The sequence below is a fragment of the Papaver somniferum genome, chromosome 11 (genome assembly GCF_003573695.1).
Source record: "Papaver somniferum cultivar HN1 chromosome 11, ASM357369v1, whole genome shotgun sequence".
In the NCBI taxonomy this organism is placed as follows: Eukaryota; Viridiplantae; Streptophyta; class Magnoliopsida; order Ranunculales; family Papaveraceae; genus Papaver; species Papaver somniferum.
This window is the reverse complement of record NC_039368.1, coordinates 137,477,713-137,487,301: the sequence shown is the minus strand read 5'-3', so window position 1 is coordinate 137,487,301 and position 9,589 is coordinate 137,477,713. Positions and strand designations below refer to the sequence as shown.

The following is a 9,589-nucleotide window of genomic DNA, read 5'->3' as shown; positions in this document are numbered from 1 at the left end:
TTCAACAAACTTTATCAGGTAAAGTTAGGGTTTCTAATGTATTTTCTCTATTTTCAATGTTTAAGATAGGTTTGATTTTCAACAAACTTTATCAGGTAAAGTTAGGATTTCCAATGTATTTTCTCTATTTTCAATGTTTAAGATAGGTTTGATTTTGTGGAAATATAACCCGAATGTACACATTCGAACGCAATAAGACACATATTGTTCCCGAATACAAAACAATCGAAAGCTAACTAAACATATTTACAACCGAATATGCATCAATTGGAGTTCAGAAGCTCTAAATTTTTTATCCTACACAATCGGAAGAAAAAGTACACAACTATAACCCGAATGAACAAATTCGGAAGTAAGAAGACACATATTTTTCCCGAATGAAAAACAATCGGAATATAACTAAACATGTTTACAACCGAATATTCATCAACTGGAGTTCAGAAACTCTAAAATTTTATCCTACACAATCGGAGGTATAAAACATTATATTGTCTTCCGAATAAATACTGGCCCCAAAATGGGATTTTTCCTATATCAGAAATTTTGAGATTTTTTCAATATATATATATATATTCGGTAGTGAGTGTACTTCCGAATACTGTGTGTCTACTTAAATATATTTGGGAGCCAAAAAAATCATTAAACTACCGACTATTACCAGTTTGTATCCAGGAAGATATGGCCAACAATATTCGGCCGATAACCATCAAATATTTCTCCCGAATACTGTCGATGTTCTTGAGAAATGAAGAACACGACTACATTCGGAAGTAAATAAGCATGAATATCGCCCGAATCTGGATAAATAACCGAAAACCCTAGAATTTTTTTTTCTCGATTCGTCGAATTAAAGCGAAATAAACCCCAAAAATGATAGATTCTTACCTAATTGGGGCCATTTGAAGTTGACGAAGTGTTTGACTATAGGAATCGCAACCGCCGACTACATCGACGGGTACTTCTTCTTCGCGTTCTTCGCGTTCTTCTTCATTTGCAGCAACAATTTCTTTATTTCTTGCTAAAATCCCAATCTTTGGATCGATACCCCGAGCAACGTTTTTGGTTCTAGGTCTGTGGGTTTCATTTCCCTTATCCATTGTTTTATAAACGAATCGACGATGTTTTGATTTTACGATTCGCGACGATGTTTCGGTTGAACACAAGAACGAGGGAAAGTTTTTTTTTCTTCCATAATCGGAAGATAATATGAAACTGGAAGAAGAAGAGTTGAAATGAGTAGAATTTTTTTTGATTTGGTTTTTATACAGTTTTACCAGAAGGGCATTTATGTAACTTCAACATCATATAGGGTACCCCTTAACTAGAGTCTTTGGCTGGGTATAAATTGATGGCCCCTAAATCCTTTCGGCTGGCCCCTAAAAACGCGAGGCAAAATATATGTAAACTACTAAATATTTCTTCCCAAAGTTATGAACTCCTACGTTATGATAGGGGTGTAAATAATACCCGAAAATACTCGGCCTGCCTGTACCCGCCTGACCCCGCATGTATCCGAAGTAGCCCAAAGCCTGTTATGGCCCGTCATGGGCCACCCGGCCTGGCCTGGATTAATTTATTGGGCGGTCTCGGGCTTTGCTATTAATTATGGTGCCCGGCCTGGTGCCCGTCCTGGTGCCTGGCCTGGTGCCCGGCCTGAAAGCCTTCTATGTGACATTAATCATTTAATATCCTCTTAAAAAGACTTAGAAGTTACCATTTTATAATTGTCAATTTTCTGTCAAGAAAAATAAAATATATAGTTGTTTTTACTTATAATTAGCCTTTTAAAAACATTAATGGTAATAAATTTTCTTATTAGATAGTTTATTGTACTCTAATTAATTATTTATTATAGGCTAAAATTAAAAGTTTGTCATTGTAATTTAAATATAAATAATACTATCATTTACGGTATGCAATGTTAGAAAGGAAAGGATATTGTATTAAAAATAAATACATTTAATACCATTCATTTGAAAATTTAAATTTAAAATAAAAGAAAAAAAATTCAAAATAGTGGCCTGTCCGGCCCGATCTGGCCTGCCCGTATAAAAATGGGCTTTGGACGGTCTTTTGGTAGCAAATTATCTACTTTTACCCGGCCTTCCTGGCCTGAATTTGTTTACGAACTCACAAATGTTAAGCCTGACCTGACCGGCCTGTCTTAGTTTTTGGGCCGGGCGGCCTGGCCTGCCCGAATTTACATCCCTACGTTATGATGTCACATGGTTTAGTATGTGATAAAATGCACCATTTAATTTAAAACAAGGAAAGACGTCCAATGATTTTTTTGTGATACGTGGTAAGAAGTTAACCATTTGATCTTCTGAAACCAATCAGATATGTGTCGGAGTTACAAGTCGTCTAGCTCTACTGCATAATAACAAGGGTTTTCTACATATAGTTAGAAGAGAGAGAGAAAAAAAAAACAAACTAAATCTCCATTTCCTTTTCCGGCTCCCTCACCCTAACTTCTTCTCCTTCTCCTTCGGCTGAAACCCTAACACACTCACCCCATTTCTTCTATTTCGACTGAAACCCTATCAAACTAAATTTCATCACTTTGTTCTTGTGCTCCTCTCGGTCTCCATCTCTAACCTAAATTAAGAAAGATGAGGCAATAACCCCATATGCTTCACCTTACCAGAACGCTGCTCTCTTCTCCATCTTCTTCATCTCCCTCCTCCTAATCAGAGAAACGAAACCATAATCCATATACCCATAAATCAATACTCTAATTTCATTGGAAATAGATACCGAACCAAGTAGATCTGATGTTCTCTTAAGATTTGGATTGAAATTAGAGTTTTGATTTGGGGATTTTGTTAGGGTTTCTTTTGATTTCATAGAAAATGCTTTACTTTTGGTTTGATTTCAACAAACTTTATCAGGTAAAGTTAGGGTTTCTAATGTATTTTCTCTATTTTCAATGTTTAAGATAGGTTTGATTTTGTGGATAGGTTCTTAAGTACCACTTTTTTGTCGTTGTAGCAATCAGTAGAAGAACATTCAACATCTTCACTTGAATTTGTTGAAGATTCTCAGGTATAACTTCTCCCCCATTTTTCAATTTTTTGTTAACTAAGTAATAGAAGTAATAAGATTATTTGTTGATGAAGTTATTAGAAGTCAATTGGTTTTTTTCTTGTGTTAATGAAGTGTAATTAGATCCAGAATTTTTTAAGTAAATTTCAGGGTTTTTCTTTAGATTATGTATGCTGATGGGTTTGGAAGTTTTTATTGTTCAACATAATTGTATGTTTTTTTTATTTGTGATTCTGATGTTGGGTTTATAATTTTTTTTTTAAATCGGGAGAAGTCCTGTATATGATTTTAGAATATCTCCGCTTATGTTATGTTCATTATTTTCAGTTGTTCATAATTTATAAATTAAGCTGTATTTGATTATTCTTTCCAGGTAATGGAGATGGTTGTGCTTTTGATTGTCATTTATAGGTAATGGAGATGGTGGTTCTTGTGATTTTGTAAAAAGTATAGAAATTGTTTTTCACTATAGATACGAGCTTAAATAAGAACATGTACACAGTAGCTTACCCTGGAGTGATTTTCCGAAGGAGAATGATCCTTTCTTATAGAAAATTAAGAACAAAGGTTACACATACCTACGAAGCTTCTCTGTGTTTGTTTAGTTTTTCGTTGAATTTTATTAAAACAAATTTTACTTCTATAATAATGTTTGTGAATGAATTGACTAAGGAGGCAAGTGATGATTTGCACAGTTCAGATGAGATTTATCTCTGATTAATATTAACTTAACTAGTCTTTGGTTCACCAGTTTTTGAAATGTACTATCCATGTTTAGTTTTTCATTTGCTCAGTTAAACTGTCAAAATGTGTTTTATTCATTTAATAACTTCACTATTAATAATATTGCCGATTTAAAGCATTATCTTCATATAAAATCAAGAATGATGACTGGTATAGGCAGATAGTCGGGTTATTCAACAATGGTGTAATGAACTGTACTGAAGGGCTTTTAGTTTCATTTGCTTGTACTTGTGAAGAATTTTTCTTACCTGAGCCTGGTACCGCCTAAATCTTCATTGTTATGATTTTACTTCATTATGCTAAACTAGTTCATCATTATTTAATTTTGTGCAATTTTTTTTATATATATTGCATATTTAGAAAATGGTATGTCTTTTTGTAGACTTCCATCTGGCGTTCTTACCCCCTGTAATAATGTGTTGTTTGTAGGTCAGTGGCATGTCATTGGTGAATTTTGTTGGTGTTGCTGCTAGGCATGCAACATATGTTTCACACACAGCTGGTAGGTACTCAGCAAAAAGGTTTAGGAATGCCCAATGTCCAATTGTAGAGAGGCTTACCAATTCCCTGATGATGCATGGGCGGAACAATGGGAAGAAGATCATGGCAGTTCGCATATTTAAGCATGGTATGGATATCATCCATCTCCTCACAGACCAAAACCCCATCCAATTTATTGTTGATGTTGTCATCAACAGGTAAATGGTTACATCTTATCTTCTACAATAATTACTCATTGATGCAGAACACAATCAAACCATGATCCATGAACTTGTAAATATAGATCTATGAAGTTTCCACCTTATTTATGATTACCATTAGTTGTCTAGCTAAGAATAGCCTTGAGGATTAAATATTTAAAACAAAGCCCAGTATGGTACTTGCATATTATTTTGACCCAGCTTAAGCTTAAATATCCGCGTATGAACCAAAAGTTCAAGGTTTAGTTTGTCTACTCCAATTGTTCCAGGTGAAGACAATTTAATGCAAGTGTCATTATGCTGAATGGACTTCTGAGTGTGTCTTTTTAAAATCCATTGTTCTCACTTTCATTGTTCTAATCCAGGTGGTCCCCAGTTTAAGCTGTTGTATCATGATACGGGTAAATGGAATGAGGACTGGAATGAGTTTAATGACGGAAAAAAATCAAAAGAACATCCAAAGATTCATCAAGCAATCTCACTCTGAGTGAGTCTATTGATTGAGCATTTGCAAGTTTTCCAATGAGTTCTTTTTTCCTCGAGTTATTTCTTATGAATTTGTTATTGTTCTTTTCAGGTCTCGCCCAAAAATTCTTGAAGTCCATCTTCCAGAGGACCCATTCTTGCAGATTGCTGCTGGTTTGAGAATTGAAATTAACAGGGATTTAACTTTCTTGCGCGAGATTGCTTCAGGACATGATTTGAAGGAGTTTCTTGATGTAAGTTCATTGGCTGGTTTTACTTGTTCATTAACTTGTTATCAAGGATTCTACCACTATAACATATAGCTGGAGCTACCTGGAATTTTTGCGGTCCCAGGCAGGATTATAATGTTGTTAGTACATGGAAAACATGCTAGATTGGCATGGATCTTGTTCCAAGTTATTCTACCAAACACACGAGTTTTGATTGAGTTAGAATTTTTTGTTGATGAAAACTCGCAATTGAAGGCCATTGATTTTGGCTTGTCCGATTTTGTGAAACCAGGTGATTTTTTACTCTCTTGGGTGCTGACCGTGTTATTCAGAAGTAAAATTAGTCTTCTTTAGCTTTGGCTGTTAAAAATAGGTTTCTAACTTCTAATTAATCTGACACGATGCAGATGAAAGGCTTAATGACATCGTTGGCAGGTCTTCCTTGGATTATTAACTACAATGATATTCAGGCTCATGAAAGCCTATATGCGCTCATCATCTCTACATAAAGCTGCGTTAAGAGTGAGTACTTTAATATTCTCAAAATTTGCTTTGTTGATCATGTCTCATAATTTGTTTTGTCCACGCCCCTTGCTTTTCAGGCATTGTCCAACCTTGTGGTTTACTTTGTGATAAAAATGTCGTCGTTTTTAGTACTTCCATGATTAGCTTGAGTATGAGCTCTCTGTATTTGTCACTGCTTACCAACTACAACTTTATGTGTTTCTTATAGGGAAATAAGAGACTTGGACAAAAATGTTTAAGTAGAAACTCCTCAGAAGTCAGGTGAAAATCTCTTTTCATTTGGTCTGCTTCGTTGGATTGTTATGTTGCTGCCATTTTCTTATTTGTTCTAATTTTCTGTAACTGTCCATATTTTTGCAGGTGCTGATGGCAAGAAAGGTGGTGCTGTTCGTCAAGGTACTCCTTACCCCAAGGGAGGAAAGACCCCTGCAAGTGGAGGCAAGTCAAACAAATCTCTAAAATCTACTGGGTCAGTTTCCTGCGATTCTTGTACCAAGTAAGGTACCATCTTTTAATTTATTTTTTTTACTTAAATCTTTGTGATGTCCATATATTGGATGTCCTCTAATTGGTCAGTTATTTCTGCATTTGTTCTCATACTGATTTGGTTATTTTGTTTATCTGTGTAGGGCATTCGGTACAGTTTGGGCATTCGGTACAGTTCACAGTCAAGAACTGCAATAGGTTGTTGGTGTCTACTAGTTTGTTCAGACACTTATTTTTTGGTGCCCAGGAAGTTTGTTTTCTTACTTGCAATCATATATTTGTTTCTTTGTTCATAATGAATAGAATGATTTTTGGTAAACGTGTATGTATGAATTGTAAATTGTGGATAGTTTGCAAATTGAGAATGTTCGACAGATTGAAAAATACAAAATTGCAGGCTTGTGTTTCAGGTTCAGTTGTATTGCAGGGTTGTGTTTCAGGTTTAATTGTGCAGGCCTGTAAACTGGAAGCCAGGTCCATGATAATGACCTGGACTAACCGTCTTTTTTAATTGTAAGAATTGTTACAGGGTTAACTGTGACCAAAACTGTGAAGAAAAACAACACGTGTCATCATCTTAATGTTGTAACAAATGAGAGTAACAGTTTAAACGTTACAGTAATAATGACAAAAAGATGACACGTGTCGAACGGAATTTGTTGCAAAATGTGGCAACACTTATATGTGTTACTGTTGGCGGTGTAACACAGTGTCATTAGTGAACTGTTGCAATGCTAGAATAACAATTAAAGCTGTTATAATTATTGTAACAAAGACCACGGGGCGGAATTCTAAAATTAGGTTAACTGTTACTATTAACTATTGTAACAGTTTATAAAGTGATTGTAATCAAATTTTGTCACAGTGAAAACTGCTACAAAAAGGAAAACAGTTATTATCACAGCGTTTATCTAACGGTGTATATATGTTACAAATTTAATCAGTAGCTGATATACTCTGTGACAAAATTCTGGTTTTAGTGTAGTGTCTCTTTCTCACACTCAGAAGAATCTTCGTCATCAGTGCCACCGATATCTAGCCCATCCACATTCGCACACAGATAAACATAAGAAATAGAGGCAACAATATTGTTAAAATAAAACTAAAAGTATTTCTTACTTCATCAGTGATCGAACGTAGAGCTTCCAGTGTGCTCCGTTTCTTGTGAGTATTATAGTCCTTCTTCAGCTTGGCAGTCTGGAGATGAAGAAGCTAGTGAAACAGAGAAAAAAGGAAAGTAAAATAAGAAATATTAATAAAAGGGGCGACGATTAGGAAGACATACCACTTTCTCCTCCTCAATCCAATTAAACTCCCAAGGAGAGCAGAGCGAAAAACCCTGAGGTAGGGGATTTACCAACCTATTGTCACCATAACGGGTGATATATGGACCCTCAAGAATGATAGGATAAACATCCCTTCGATTGTCATTAGAGTTCCGTGCAGTACGATTGGTCTTATCATTAAAATCGACGTCTCACATAATCCTTTCATGCTCTGCGAGGCCATCTTTCCTCGACAGACGAATAACCCAGCGAGATGACTCGGGCTTCATGATCACCACTTCGTAGTTAGCAAAGAAGCTGTCAATAGTATAATCAGAAGAAACATTTTCTAAGTCAGCATACGCTTCATTCCTGTATTCTCTAGGATAAAGGGATCCTAATCCAGCTGCACGACGAGCGAACTCCACCATAATCCTTATAGCGTCCCCACTCAGCTGAAAAATCGCACGTTTAACTTTATCGTGCGAGATGATTTCATAAAACAGAGGAATTCGCGGATCCAAAAGAGGGATAGGCAGACCATCGAGAAGTTGCCCTACAGAGATGATGATTTTCCAATCATTCCATTGATCAAACTTGAACCATTTAGGATTAAGCGTCAGAGTAGGCCCTGTTGAAGGAGGATCGGAAATGTAAAACCTTTATCCCTGAACTCGACCTGTAACTTATCAAATTGTTCTACCATTTCCAACCTGGTTCGTGCCCCATTGTTGATTCTTCGAGAATGGGATTATAAATATCAAAGTAGTCAAGATAGCCAAGATGATCAAAGGGGAGAAATAATACAATAGATGGGAAACAGAAGCAACAGTTGGAATGAAGAAAGATCAAGGATCAAGATCGAACGTAAAAATAACCACAGTAAGAAAATAAAAGTTGCAGAGGTTGAAGAAAGAAAGTGAAAAGAAGAGAATGAAGATGGGTGGGGGTGGGGGGTATTGGGTTGGGGGGGGGGGGGGTTATAAAGGATTTCGTTTTCTCCCCACGAAATTCACTTTTATGAATGCATTAATGAGTGAAAGGATATGAAGTGACAGTTGCAGGGATTAACCGCAACGTGTCCAAAAGTAAAACGATAAGAGCGACACGTGGAGGAATAAAGACCGAGATCTCGGAATATTATCAGTTAAGGAATATGAAAAGTTGATAAGGTGCGACAAATCGCATAAAAGGTGCGAAGAATATTATAAGAGCAGTTTCTCTCATCGCTCTTTATATAATAAACATCTCTAAGAGAAGAGGCAAAATGTAGGGGTTAAATATCCCACCCATAGGTATCATGCGAAGCTGTACTATTATAAGGGAGCGAACGTACTCGCACGTACTATATCCCAGATGACGGAATCAATGACTTCATAAGGTCACGAATAAAGTGTGAAGCCAGTGCGAAGTTCAAGAGCACGTGCGAGATGATCCCATACATGGGTGCGAACACATCGCACGTCGGATCCGAAAATAAGGGCTTTATTAGCTGCCCTCCACTATGTAAAACTCATATATATATGACCAACCATCCTTGTGTTGGAGAGGAGATCTTTTGGAGAGTTGAGGTAGAACTATAGGAGAGAAAGTTATTTTCCCCAAGTGAGGGTTTTATTTTCTTCTTTCTTGTATTGATTTCTAAACTTAATAAAATTCTTTTATGTGTTCTTCATGATGGTTTCCTAGTTTGTTATATAGATTATCTAAGGGGTGTAGTAGTGAGATTTTTCACTACTACACTTTGTGTTATGTTGATCCTCTTTTTTTAAAGTTACGTTGATCATCATTAAATATGGTAGATATTTTTTTCAATGTCATGTTCACTATTAAAAATGGCATACGTACATCTCGCAGACCTTTCTATTCTTTTTGCTGGATATAACTAAACCACATAACTGCAGGTTGTTGGAAGTTATAATCGCTAATTATAGTCTGCTTGGACACCACATAAGCAGTTTTCAGAAGTTAGAAATGATAGCAATCATTATGACGTTTAGTTCCTAATTTCATTTCTAACTTTTTTCGACTTGATGAAATTAAAAACTCAAGTACAAATGCCATGATCGACCATATCTCTGCGTCTAAAAAAAGTCATATCTCAGTATCTATCCTTAGGTCTCCAACC

The 9,589-nt window shown here is 36.0% G+C and overlaps 1 long non-coding RNA gene across 10 annotated transcripts; it reads left to right on the top strand.

Annotated features, from left to right (window-relative positions):
- On the top strand, nucleotides 1-6,587 carry LOC113323400. 10 transcript variants are annotated; one of them, XR_003347583.1, is made up of 11 exons: nucleotides 2,450-2,891; nucleotides 2,992-3,045; nucleotides 3,419-3,456; nucleotides 4,219-4,487; nucleotides 4,856-4,977; nucleotides 5,068-5,209; nucleotides 5,441-5,477; nucleotides 5,593-5,707; nucleotides 5,919-5,971; nucleotides 6,071-6,206; nucleotides 6,340-6,587. It is a non-coding gene; the product is annotated as an uncharacterized LOC113323400 (long non-coding RNA). The 10 variants fall into 10 exon arrangements; XR_003347582.1 differs by lacking the exon at nucleotides 5,441-5,477; XR_003347576.1 differs by having other exon boundaries at nucleotides 5,068-5,477.
- The last annotated feature ends 3,002 nt before the right edge of the window (nucleotides 6,588-9,589 follow it).